Here is a 13,143-nt window from a genome sequence, read left to right as displayed (position 1 = left end):
GAATAAGTATGATACGCTGAGAGGTAGTAATTGATAATTGAAATATGTATATGAAATGGTGTCATCGGAGTCTAGAACACAGATTTTGTCCTGAGATGCCAAACTATCGTAGATGCCACTTTTGAGTACCAATTACTTGGTGTACCATAGCCACATAGTGGAAACTTTAGAAGGTTAATAATTAGTCAAATAATATTTTTACAGCGCTATGAAGCTGAGTTGGTTAATCTTTTGTCCGAAGATTTAGTTCTCAATTATTAATTAATTTTTTCGAAACCAAATTTCTGCGGTTGCTGAAAATATAATTCGAACACATGATTTTCTATCGTTCTGAAATTTTCACAGTACATAGCACCTTCAATATTTCAGCGTTTTTCTACTGAAAAGTGTGCTATTTCGCGAATAATAAAAATATCTAAAAAAAATCCTACGTAGATCGATTTATATCGTTCTAAGGAATTTGAAAAAATTCTTCGGCTTTTGGCTCTAGGTAAAAGATTACGAGAGATAGATTTCCGGCCATGGACCTTTTCTAAAAGAAGAATACTGTCCATCCGCCATCTTGTGTTGAAAATACTTGACAATTTCATTATTTGTACATCAGAACTTGTATTATAAATCCTATTTTACGGGATCTCGATTCATCTTTACATTGCGTCAAGTAAAATGTCCAAAATATTCCTATGTTTTCGTGTTCTACAGTGGTGTAACCCCTTAATAACATTTCCCAATCTTGGTTAGACAAAATAATGAAAAAATCTTTCTAGATCCGCTATATATATAAACCTTTAAGGGGATGACCTTCAAGCAGTGACGGATCTAGAGGGATGGTCCTGGTTTCAAACTCAAAATCTTTTCAACCCAAATTTGACCACCAATACTGATTTTTATTAAATGAGGTTTTTATGTATTACGTATTGTACAACGTTTATTTTAAAAACTGAATTTCGAACCCCTCCTGATTTTTTCCTGGATCTGTCCGTGCCAAGAAGATCGAGAAAACTAGTTTTTTTGCTTATATCAAAAGATAAATCTAAAAAAATATCACAACAATCTTTCATATAGCCTTTTTAAGATTCTAACATGCAATATTACCAGAAAACCGGTCTTCTCTTGCCTCTTGGGGTACAGGTGTTACTTCTGGGTATAAGAGTCAGAGGAGGGAGGGTGCACAAAGATGGCAGGGGGGACAAAATTATTAACTTTCAGTTTCAGGCATCGGGGGATTAACGGCATGGATCAAAGACTCAGGTGGCATTCATCAGGAAGAATCATGTACTGCGACGCCGGGTGGTCCTCCTCAAGACGGCAGAGGTTTCGCCAGACGATTTCTTAGTACGGCACAGATGTGGATCGGCAACACATCGAGTTGCGCGTGTGATGTTCGTGCTGTAGGTCCCGTGTTTGTTGGCTTATTCGACAAAGATATTTTGTGTCGCCTTGAAGTCGAATCAAACCGTCGTGGGTGTATGGTACAGGTGGAGAGGGAACTTCTGAGAATGATAAGAAATATAAAAAGGGCAGTTAAATTTTTATATTGATGATTTTTAGGAAGGTGTATACGAGGGACATATAGACAAGATCGCGGCTTGCCAGTACATCTCGAACTGGGACGTTGGTTGGTCTTCCTCGGGCCCTGAGCGCATCCATTAGCCGAGACCTGGCGGAACTGTACTCGGTGCACGCCCAGACAATGTGCTCGATGTCGTAATAGCCCTCGCCACAATCGCAGATACCACTATCGACGAGCCCAATACGACAGAGATGTGCATCCAGCGTGTAATGGTTTGCCATGAGTCGGGAAATCACACGAATGAAGCCACAACGTCCATACCCTTGAACCAATGTTTCGTCAATACCTTAAGGACTATCGAATATAGCCACCTTCCTAGCTCCCCACTGCTCCACAACGTTTACCAACTCTCGAGGGTTCCCCAAAAAATACGAGGAAAGCTTTCGATGTTTTATCGAGCGTATAGCGTCAATGGAACTGAGGCTATCCGAAAAGGAAAATAGTCTATATATGTTGTACTGGGCCAAAAATCGAAAAAAAAATTTTTGCATATATTTTCAGTGCATACATTCAATAGCGTTTATTCAATTTTTTAACGCGACTGAGAACTAAGAACTAAAATAGCAGCTCTTGATATCACGCTACCTCTGAAGTGCATGCGTGCACACTTCAAACATTATTTCGATATCGACTTTTTTTTAAAAGTGACTTCACAGCATGAAACATATTTCGAATATCGTTGAACTAATCTATCTGAAACTTCTCATTTTGATTTGAACCATTATTACTAATTCATTTGATTTGAACCATTATTACAAATTATAATGCCAAAGAACAAATTAAAAAACTCTCAAAACCCGTTGTACCTTTCTCAATAGAAAGGATGTGCAGCCGCTCTGAAAACCGACTTTCTAACCACATATGAAATCCCAAATTGGAATCAACATGTGATTCAAAAGACATATTTATCCATTAGCCTTCTCTCGAGAAAAAAAAAACGTTTTGCTTAAATATCTGATAGTTCATGTATTAAAAAATTAAAGGGTTGTGTACAGGACACGACCACGGTGACATTAAAAATATAGCTTTTTTATTTATCACACATATCGACACACGTTCTTGTTCACTCGCCTGTTTTCATATGTTACAATTTGCTATATACCCTCCCCATTAAAACATAATCTATTGAAGGTCTTTTAACGGTAATCTATTAATTAATCAAGTATCTCACTAGGTGATTGGCATTATTTGGCTGATCCATCTAGTAAAAATAGGCTGGTCTGTCCAGAAAATATATTCAAAAGAAAAGTTCCATATTGAGAGCTGTGATGAGGAAACCCACGCCCGCCAACGGAAATATACAGATTCTCCATAAAATATGAAATTTCATTTTCCATTTAAATTTTCAATAATGTACTAATGAACTTAAGTAAACAATCTTAAGTGTAAGTATTTCTTGATCGATTAGTGGTGGAAAAATGAAATTATTTGATAAATTACATTGTTATGCAACGTTCGCACTACCAGTTAAAACGGGTTTTTATGCTATCTTGGTGACATTTTTCTTGTTGCTAATTATTAAAACGTGTTATAACTCTGTAGTGTAAACGTTGTATTATTAAACCAATTCTGCAGCGTTTTATGTTATATAGGTGTTTTATGTGGTAATAGGACTGACATAATTATATCTTCAGTACAGCGGTTTGTTTCATAATTTAAAGCAGATTTATTTTAAAATTTAAATTAGTATACCCAACCGTATTTGTTGTATACCTTAAAACGCAATTAGAACTGTGTTTTAAATACATAGGGTAGGACAGATATTCTGACTGGTTAAACTGGGAAAACAATTTTAAGTCCAGTAACGCTTAAGACATGGCTTGAATTTGAATCGAAAAAGAACACCCGCTTCAACTGCTGCTGGGACGGTAAGTTCTGTTTTAAAATTTTCCGTTGTGTGCAGTACGAAACAAAAGTGTTTGAAATTAGAAAACAAAAAGTTCTGCTGGGAATGTGATTGTTTCCGATGCAATTACACTCAGATTTTTCACGCAGGGGATACAGGCCGTGTAAATGAAAACCGCGTAAATTTAAAAAAAACGCGTTAATGAAAACCGCGTAAATTTCAAAATCCGCGTAAAAAACCTGAGTGTACTCTCCTATATAAAATAATACGCTGCTGAACAGTGCAATAACTACAGAAGCACGTTGTCAGATGCCTTACTGATAAAAAACATATAACCGAAATATGAAACATGAAAACCAATTGGCTCTTTACCCTACGCAGCTACAAAGCGCCGTAAACATGGATTAACAAGTTACAACGCACACGCATGCATAAAAATAAATATATTTTTTTTCAAACACAACACTCCTAAGCAGCACACACCGTATTGAATTAAATCCAAACCACCCCGCCCACCCACTTTGCAAATCATTCTGTGACACCATGCTGGTACCCGACAAATCCGCACACGGCCACCGCTGCCGTAAATGCATAGCGTCTACCGCTTATTGTAGTGCCCAGACGCTGCAGCCATGATCTTACCCGTTCGACATAAGAACAAAAACTGATTCAAACGGGTACGCGTCACCTCTATTTATAAACTAACCGTATATGGTTTAGTCACTTAGGTGCGAGTGTGTGCAAATGCCAACGTTACCGAAAATCGATAGCGCTTATTGCATCGCCCGGAGACGACGTTGCTCGTGTGGGATAAGAGCAAAAACTGATATAAACGGACATGCGTTGCTTCTATTTATGACTTTTTGTGTTTCATTGAGCAACTAAGCTGCCCTCTTTTGACGGCTGTGTCTGAGAAATCTGCCTCACGAATGGTATTTTTCCCGTTTTTTGTGAACTTTTTAATTTTACCAATTTCCAAAAGTCTACTTTTGACTATTTTAACTGAATTTTTCTAGTTTCTAGAAACGCAAAGTATCCGTCTTACCCACAAAGTCGGTCTTACTCTACTTTCCCCTAAACGTTCAGTAATGCTTCGGGAAAAGTTTGGACGATCTCGCATCGTCACCACTGACAAATCAATACCACTAGGCATACCCAGAGAAATAGACCAAATAACGCCAGACGGACCGTCGAGTAAAAATCGTCCAGAGCAGCAACCAACAACGCTATTACACACGTGGTATCTACCGACGTCGCTTAGAAGGCGGTCCATATCTTTTTGACCACGAGCTCGCAAGCATCACTGTAGTGCCCGCCGCCACTCGCCAGCCGCCCGGAGTATAGCAAAGCTATAAGGTTGTCACCGCTATCGTTCGTGAAGAGTGCCAAGGTACGTCAACGTTGGAAGTCGTCAAGGGCCCCAGGAAACGCCGATCGGCGACGCAGTGAACCGCATGTATGGCCAGTCAATAAATGTAAAATTGTACATATGTATTTCTTTATTTCCTTAAGAGAATCTATTTCCTTCGGGTATTGTGAGTCCTCCCGAGAGCGGTGACCGACCTTGAGAGATAAAATATGGGACACCATGCGCTTACTCCGAGAAGCACTACAATGGAGGCGCATGGTTTTTAGAAGCAGCGGACCACATTTTTGTAAATAATTCTAACTATTCGCCACCGAAACAATAAAGTGGTATGTTCCTAACCACCAAACGATTTGTATCGGTCTTCAATCATTTGTGGTCTGCATTAATTGCAATCTATTGATGTACAGAGAAGTAGGGGAGCCCGGGGTTTTTTCGGACCTACCTAAGCAAATCGCATATTAACATATAAAATTTTCACCTTTGAACAAGGACGTACTGGCAGCAGCATGTATTCAATTTTCTGAATCTACAAATAAAAATATTACTTCAACATTTCTCAATTTTCATAAGCAAGATTCAATTAACCCTTGTAGACTTGAAAGGACACCTACCGATAGAATGACGACGGTCTCTTCTTAAAAGCCAGAGCTCGCGAATCAAAAATAATTAATATTGGGCGCCTATACCTGTCATATATGAAGGACCAACATTCTGTTCGCATGGAAAGAATTACGCCAGACCTTGACTCCAATGAAATTTTTTTGTCATGCGGAATATATTACCGGCTTTAACAACTCCACGAAGCTACACGTAAATTTGAAACGTCGAATTTTCGGAAGTAACGACGCCTTCTATAGACAAAGAAAATATAAACACAAGTAAATTAAATAATTTAAAAACTTCTTCGCATCCCCAAAAGAATTCGATTTAAATTTTAGTCTATTGCCAACATTTTAATCGAATGAAAAGCCCAGCGAAAATTAATTAAATCCATCAAAAAAAATCATCTTTTAATATAATTCTTGGAACAGAAACTAGCTAGGATGAAAATCTAAGAAGCGTAGATTTTTTTGAAAATCAATTGAATGTATTCCGATGCGACCATAATTTGTCTCTTTCTCAGAAAAAGGCTGGAGGCAGGAGTCCTCATAGCTATAAACGCATATCAGGCCCGTCCCCAAAAAAATCCGAAGAAAGGTGTTTTAATTTGTTACGTTTCTTATAAACGAGAGGTATAGAAACCCTCCAATTTTGAAGATTTTTTCCGAGGCCTGGAGGATTGGGTATTGTGCACCAATCTACTCAGCTCAACAAATTGGGTAAATTTCCGTTATCGAGAAGGAATCTCTAATAGGCACCACTGTCAGCTGGCTCGTAGTGGTGTCGGATTGGTTTGTAGTAGTTAAGCCTACCGTCTAAACCTAAACCTCTTGTTTCTCGCAATCTTCATCCATATGGGATAACCGTTAGGTATTACTTCAGTAGGGATTGTGCTCTAGCTTTCTTACTTTGTGTTAATCGTTTATGATTTTTCCATTGCTGCTTTTTCTTGCTTGCTGTCTCACCTTCACGGTATAACTGATCTGTTCAGGTCCGCTGCAAATATAGGCCCCTGTTGAGACACAAACCGATTCGGAAGCGCCGACCTTAATTATTTACATTTCTTTACAATGACTATCGCAGGATTTCTTATCCTTCTTGGCGCTCCTATTTATCTGGTACCTGGTGCTGAGAGTTCCTCGACAGTGCTATTTCTCCCGATACCGACATTCATTTTCGTGATCCATTTAGCTTGGGGACCATTCATAAATTAAGTAACTCAAAAATTGCCTAAGATTGACTCCCCCTTCCCCCGTGTAACAAATTGTCACAAGCTTCTCTATCCCCCCTCCCCTACTATGTAACAAATTCCTTGATTTTTTTTCTTCAGTAAAAACATGTTACGTAACGATCTATCTTACCTCACCCCCCCCCTAAAAGTGTTACGTAATTTATGAATGGTTCCTTGTCAACCACTCCGACGAAGAGATCATCGCGGTGAAGTTTCTCCAGACAACGATATCCCAATTTTCTCAGACTTTGTGTTTTCCCTCTTCTCTTTATCTCCCGTTGCTAGCTCGCTGACAAATCTTTGATAGGTTACGGAGATGCCGACTAACTTGACTTCTACATCTTTCCAGCCTCCCTCGCAATGTTTTTTTTGTAATTGCTTCAGCGATTTGTTTTTAGTGACCGAACTCAAATGACATTTTATATATCAGAACAGCTGGAAGTATAATTTTTCCTGAACATTAAGTTATGACATTTTTAAAAGTAATTAAAATGCCTTATGAGAGGGGTTTGGACCCCCAGAACCCTTGCCCTTTTCGTACGGGCCTGACGCAGACTTTCCTTCAGAACGAATAGACACCACGGAACATAAAGAATTTGAACATGTATGGGCAAAGCAGTAATATCAGGAGAAGTGCACATGTTTTACTTTGTGTATTCTCCACCTGAAAATGCACACAAAAATCATTTAAACTGTTTTTTTTTTTCAAACTGTCAAATCATGTCAAACATGTAACCTGCAGAAAACTGCATATTAATGGCTACTTTAATCAACGTAACACCAAGTTCATTGTAGACATTGAAAACAAATCTATCTTACTCCCAGTCGTAGGCAAAAATGCCGAACTTGAAAAAACGAGTGGAACGGTATAAGATACTACGCCCTCCGGGCTTAGGTTTAGCAGTCGATTTTCAGAGTGATTGCCTTTCTATAGGAGGAAGGAAAAAAGAGCTAAAAAGAAATGATTTTTAGAATAACCGCAAGTGAAAGACGCCCCCAAACTGGATTTAATTACAATGTAAGTGTTAATTTAAACTTTTTAGTCTTCACTATGGAGAAAGTGTCGAAGGCGATAAGTAGTAAAACTTGTGTTCAAGCCAAGATGAGGCAAAATATATCCTGCCTTATCATTAGCCATGAGCATACATAGCATACATGAAGCAGGAGTAGGAAGTGGGAGTTAGTAGTAGGAAACTGTTGAATGGAATTATACTTTCTTAATTATGGTCTATTAGGTGTATAGAGTTTGCCCTTTTCTGTCTGTGCCTACATGATGTATATGCATGTAGAATATCATTTTATAGACAGGGTTCCAACTTTGCTCGAATAGGATGCGCCCAAACTTTCTCTCTGTCTCTCTCGATGAATATGGTGAAGTTTTCAAGCAATTTCTATCAAGCTGCAGCGTTGTCGAGAGTTCCATTATTCGAATCTTCCATCAACCACGTCTTTCCAAGTACGCGTATATTGTATTTTGAACAAGTTCACAACCATTTTAGGGTTGTCCGAAATGTGAGAATTGTAAAAACCATATTTTTTTTTTTGAATCGGAAAATAGCATTATCCTGAATTGGTTCATAATTTAATCTTTGTCCATTTTTTATTTACAATTTCGTTTCCGTCACAAAGTGCACTCTAATGGAACAACTCAATGGCCAATGACTAGGGCAGACCACTTCGAATACCAAATTTTGGTCTTGTTAGTTGTGGTCAAAATACTTTGAAGTGTGAATACTATTTATATAATTCGATATAATCAAAACGGGTTCAACGAAGCATGTTCTGTTCTTGCGACTTTTATTTGTGGTAGCCCTATTGTTCTCTTGGTACTGAGAACTGCAAAGATCGAAGAAACGCCTTATGGATAATAACGCTAGTTGGTTACGAGGCTCAATGGTGATCAGTTGCATTTTACATGACAAACCTTAAAAACCTAGGCTAGACTGATACAAAAACTGAAGATTTAAAACCCTTCTATATGAGTGAGGTAAAAGGACGTCCGGCTAAAAAATTCGTCGATTTCTGTCGAAACACGAAACAGAGTAACATCTAAAATAAAAAACCAACTTAATCCATCTACCAGTGAAATAAGACATTTCTTACACCTATCCGCGTTGGATCATCCATTAGTTTGCAGAACTCATGCGAATTAGACACGCAACACGGGGTGGGATGAACACGGTTTTGAGTTCTGAGCAAACACAACCTCGAATAAACTGATTAGATTATAGAAAATCCAAAATAAATAAATAAAAATAAAAGATAAAGCAAAAAAGTAAAAAAAGTTATGACATTGATCAAAAGAGTTGAATGATTAATATAAATCAAATTGATAAAACAAATAAATTAATGAAAATTAAAGAGAATAAATGAATAAAACAAATACTATGAAAAGATTGAATGAAATAAACAAAATGAATGAAAAATATAAAGAATAAAATCATTTCCACTCATTAAATGAAAAATTTAACCATACCAAAACATTTATAATTAATTAAATTGAACCAATTAATAAATTGGATAAAAGGAATGACTGAACAAAAACTTATAAGATTTATAAAATGAAGAAATTGAACAAAATGTATGGCCTGGAAAAAACTAATATCATAAATCAAATTAGCTTTTCTCGATGTACATTGATGACCTTCCTGATGTTTTAAAGAACTGCCGTATCCAGATGTTTGCTGATGATGTCCAACTGATCTGCATTCAACCGGGAATGATGCTAGTGGAACTTTTCGTGCTATTGATGGTAGATTTGCATGCTGTAGTGCGATGGGCCAAGGAAAACTCACTACATCTCAACATTTCGAAGACTAAAATTGTATCTTTTGGAGCAAATCGCCGAGACACTTCATCACTACCTGACATCGTTATCGAGCAAAGTCGCATCGAGATCACTGATCATACTAGCAATCTTGGACTCTTTTTTCAGATGAATCTTGGATGGGATAAAACTATTGCGGTACAGTGTGGAAAGGTGTATGCTTGTCTGCGTACTCTAAGATCAACAACTTTTGGTTTTCCTGAGCACATCAAATTGAATCTCTTCAAAACCCTTGTTCTACCGCATTTTATTTTCGGAGATGTACTACATATGAACATGAGCGTAGCAATGATGTCTAAGCTGGAGGTCGCTCTCAACGATTGCGCACGTTATGTGTATAGTATAAATCGACACACATCCGTTCGTCATTTGCAGAAAAATCTACTTGGATGCCCCTTTGCCTATTTCTACCAGATGAGATCGTGTTTATTTATGCATAAAATCGTTCATCGTAGGTCGCCAAACTACTTCTTCGCTAAACTTACCTCTTTTCAAAGCAACAGAGCGGGGAATTTAGTAGTCCCTACACACAATACAGCAAATGATGGAGGGACATTTTTCGTGCGGAGTGTGGTGTTTTGGAACTCGTTGCCACCTGATTTGAAACGTACATCTTTATTTATCACGCACATCATCAGGCCTTACTCGGCCCCAATGATGGAAACTTAAACTAATTACATCTAAAAAACTGCAGGAATCGATTTCTTAATGATATTCGAGACAAATGAAAGTCGAACAGGTGCGACACACGATTGAAGAGGCGTTGTAGTCCCGTGATAGCGGCATTAGCTGTTTGAATAGTTCGTCGAAACGGCACTCTCAGAAGAACGTTTCCGCGTAACGTTCTGGACCTTGCTTGGATGTTAACTCGCTCTAGTAAAACTGGAGAATTGATGCGTCCTGACAGAAGATCAGAGATGAATAAGGCTCTTGCAGTTTCTCTACGACGCTGGAGAGTATCGAGCTGGATGAGTTGACACCGACTCTCGTAGCTTGGTAGACGAACAGGATCGTCGAAGAGCATACCGTATAAATTTTCGTTGAACGCCTTCAATTCGATCGCTGCTGTTCATGTAACTCGGGTTCCAGACCGCCGAACAATACTCCAGCGTAGAGCGCACTAAAGAGCAGTATAGGCTTTTGAGACAGTAAATGTCTGTAAAGGATTTACCGTACGGAAAATGACGCCCAGGCTTCGCGATGCTTTACCAACAACATACGAAATGTGATTCTTAAATGTAAGTTTCGAATCTAACAGCACTCCAAGATCCTTAACGCAGCTCACCCGGGAAACAAGAGCTCCAGACAAGTTATATTCAAACTCAATGGGATCTTTTTTTCTGGAGAACGATATCACAGAACATTTCGTCGAATTCAGAATCATTCGGTTGTTTTCACACCATCTGCTGAAAGTGTCAAATTGCTGCTGCAAATGAAGTGCATCCGTTCGGCTCTTAATTCTGTTGAAAATTTTTAGGTCATCTGCATACGACAACCGTGGTCCTTTCAGCTGATAGTTTACATCGTTGAAATATAGAGTGAATATAAATGGTCCGAGATGACTTCCTTGCGGAATACCAGACGTTGCGGAGAACAGTTTGGAGTATGCATCAGCTATGTTCACACTGAGTTGACGGCCAACGAGATAGGATTGAAACCAACGCAGGAGTGATCCACTGAAGCCAAGTTTTTCCAATTTAGCGACTGCGATATCGGGATTGATTTTGTCGAAAGCTGCAGATAAGTCAGTATATATAACATCAGTTTGTTGATTCGCATCGAACCCTTCGGACACAAAAGAGGTTAGAAATAGTAGATTCGTCGACGTAGATCGATTCGGCATGAATCCGTGTTGGTCTTTAGAAATATATTCCTTACAGTGAAAAAACACTGACTCCACCACGACTAACTCAAAGAGCTTCTCTTATCACCTTTTTAGTGGACAGGAAAGATGAAAGCTGCTTTCCACAATTGAGGAAAAATCGCGGTTGTCAGTGACATTTTGAATAGTTGACAGAGAGGTTCCACCAAACCAGATATACACTTTTTCAAAAACACAGAAGGGACACCATCTGGCCCAGGAGATGACGATGCTTTAAGCTAGGATGCTGCTGATACAATATGCGAGTGCTCCACACGAATCTCACTCACTGAGCGTTCGAGTTGGGCCACGCCGCTAGCTGCAACGTCAATCTGCTGCAAGGACAGAGTCTCACTGACGAATACACTCGCAAATTTAGAGGCGAACAATTTGCATATGGCTCGTGAATCATGCCCAACTTCACCATTCAAAAACATTGTAGAAGGTAAGCCGATTTCTTCCCGCTGCTCATTGACGTATCTCCAAAACGATTTAGGATCCGACTTAAGCTTACGTTGCATTTTTCGTTGATAGTTTGAAAAACAAAAACTGTTCAGTTTTTTAAAAATCGTTATTGAGCCTTACATAATAAGCTCTAAGTGACAAGGTACGGCGTTCGGTAAACTTTCGTAATGCTGCTCTTTTCGCAGTTTTTAGCTCACGTAGGAAGCAATGTTCAAAAAAGGCAGCTTAGTATATTTTAATAGATAAGATTTGACAAACTAGTTCATAAGTTGTGTTAATGTTCCATTGAGTTTTCGTTAATGACAAATTTAAAAGGCGGTAGCCTTAAGTCATGTATATGTTTTGGATTAATAAATAAATAAATAAATAAATAAATAAATAAATAAATAAATAGATAAATAAATAAATTGAATAAAACGAATAAAATAAATCAAATTAATAACAAAAAGAATGAAATTGGTAAAATGAAAAAAGAAGAAAGGGAATAATATAAAGTAAATGATTTAAAATGAAAATTTCAAGAATGTTAAGAACGTCATAAAATCATATAAAAAAATTGCGCCGAGTTCATAATTTGGATGAAATCAATGAAATAATGATTGAACGTAACTAATGAGGTTATTAAAATAAAGAAACGCAATAAAATACATGAACTGAACAAATTAATAAAATACATAGAATGAAACAGTGTACAAAATAAGTTAAATGAATGATATGTATAAAATACACAGACTAAATTAACAGAATGGAATGAATTCAAAGAATGAAGCGAATAAAATAGATAAAATGAACAAAACGAGTCAAATGAACACTGAATGAAATAAATCATTAGAATGAAATGAATGACATATTGAAACAAAACGAATAAATTCTATAAAAAGAACAAACTGAAAAAAATGAACTTATAGCAAAACTTTAAAAAGGGCCGGATAAAGTAAAATTAATAAAACGAATTAGACGAATATGAGAACCATTGTTTCTGAAAGTCATTATTTGGGAATGGAATTATTTTACCTATGAAATATTTATTAGAGAAACTCCTTAAGAAGCAAAAAAATAAATAAATTGCGATACAGCTGTCGATTGACGCATCATGTATTTTCTTTGCTGTGACGTGCTAGCCGTTGAACGGTAGTTGGTGGAATAAGGGGTCCGAATAGCCCCGTACGCTCATTCCGCACAAAAGTGGTGAGCGTCTTGAAAATATTTGTTTTTTAACCCTAACAAAAATCATTTTATAAAATTGGAGCCTCGAACTTTCCAAAACACATACGTGTTATTTTTCCACTTTTTTACGGTTTTAGCATTATAATGAATTTTGTTTTGATGATGGCAAAAAAATGAAACACGTTGTATCTCCTTTCTAAAAAA

The sequence above is a fragment of the Topomyia yanbarensis genome, chromosome 2, assembly GCF_030247195.1.
Source record: "Topomyia yanbarensis strain Yona2022 chromosome 2, ASM3024719v1, whole genome shotgun sequence".
Lineage (NCBI taxonomy): Eukaryota > Metazoa > Arthropoda > Insecta > Diptera > Culicidae > Topomyia > Topomyia yanbarensis.
The sequence above is the reverse complement of the archived record's forward strand: the minus strand, read 5'-3'. Positions refer to the sequence as shown.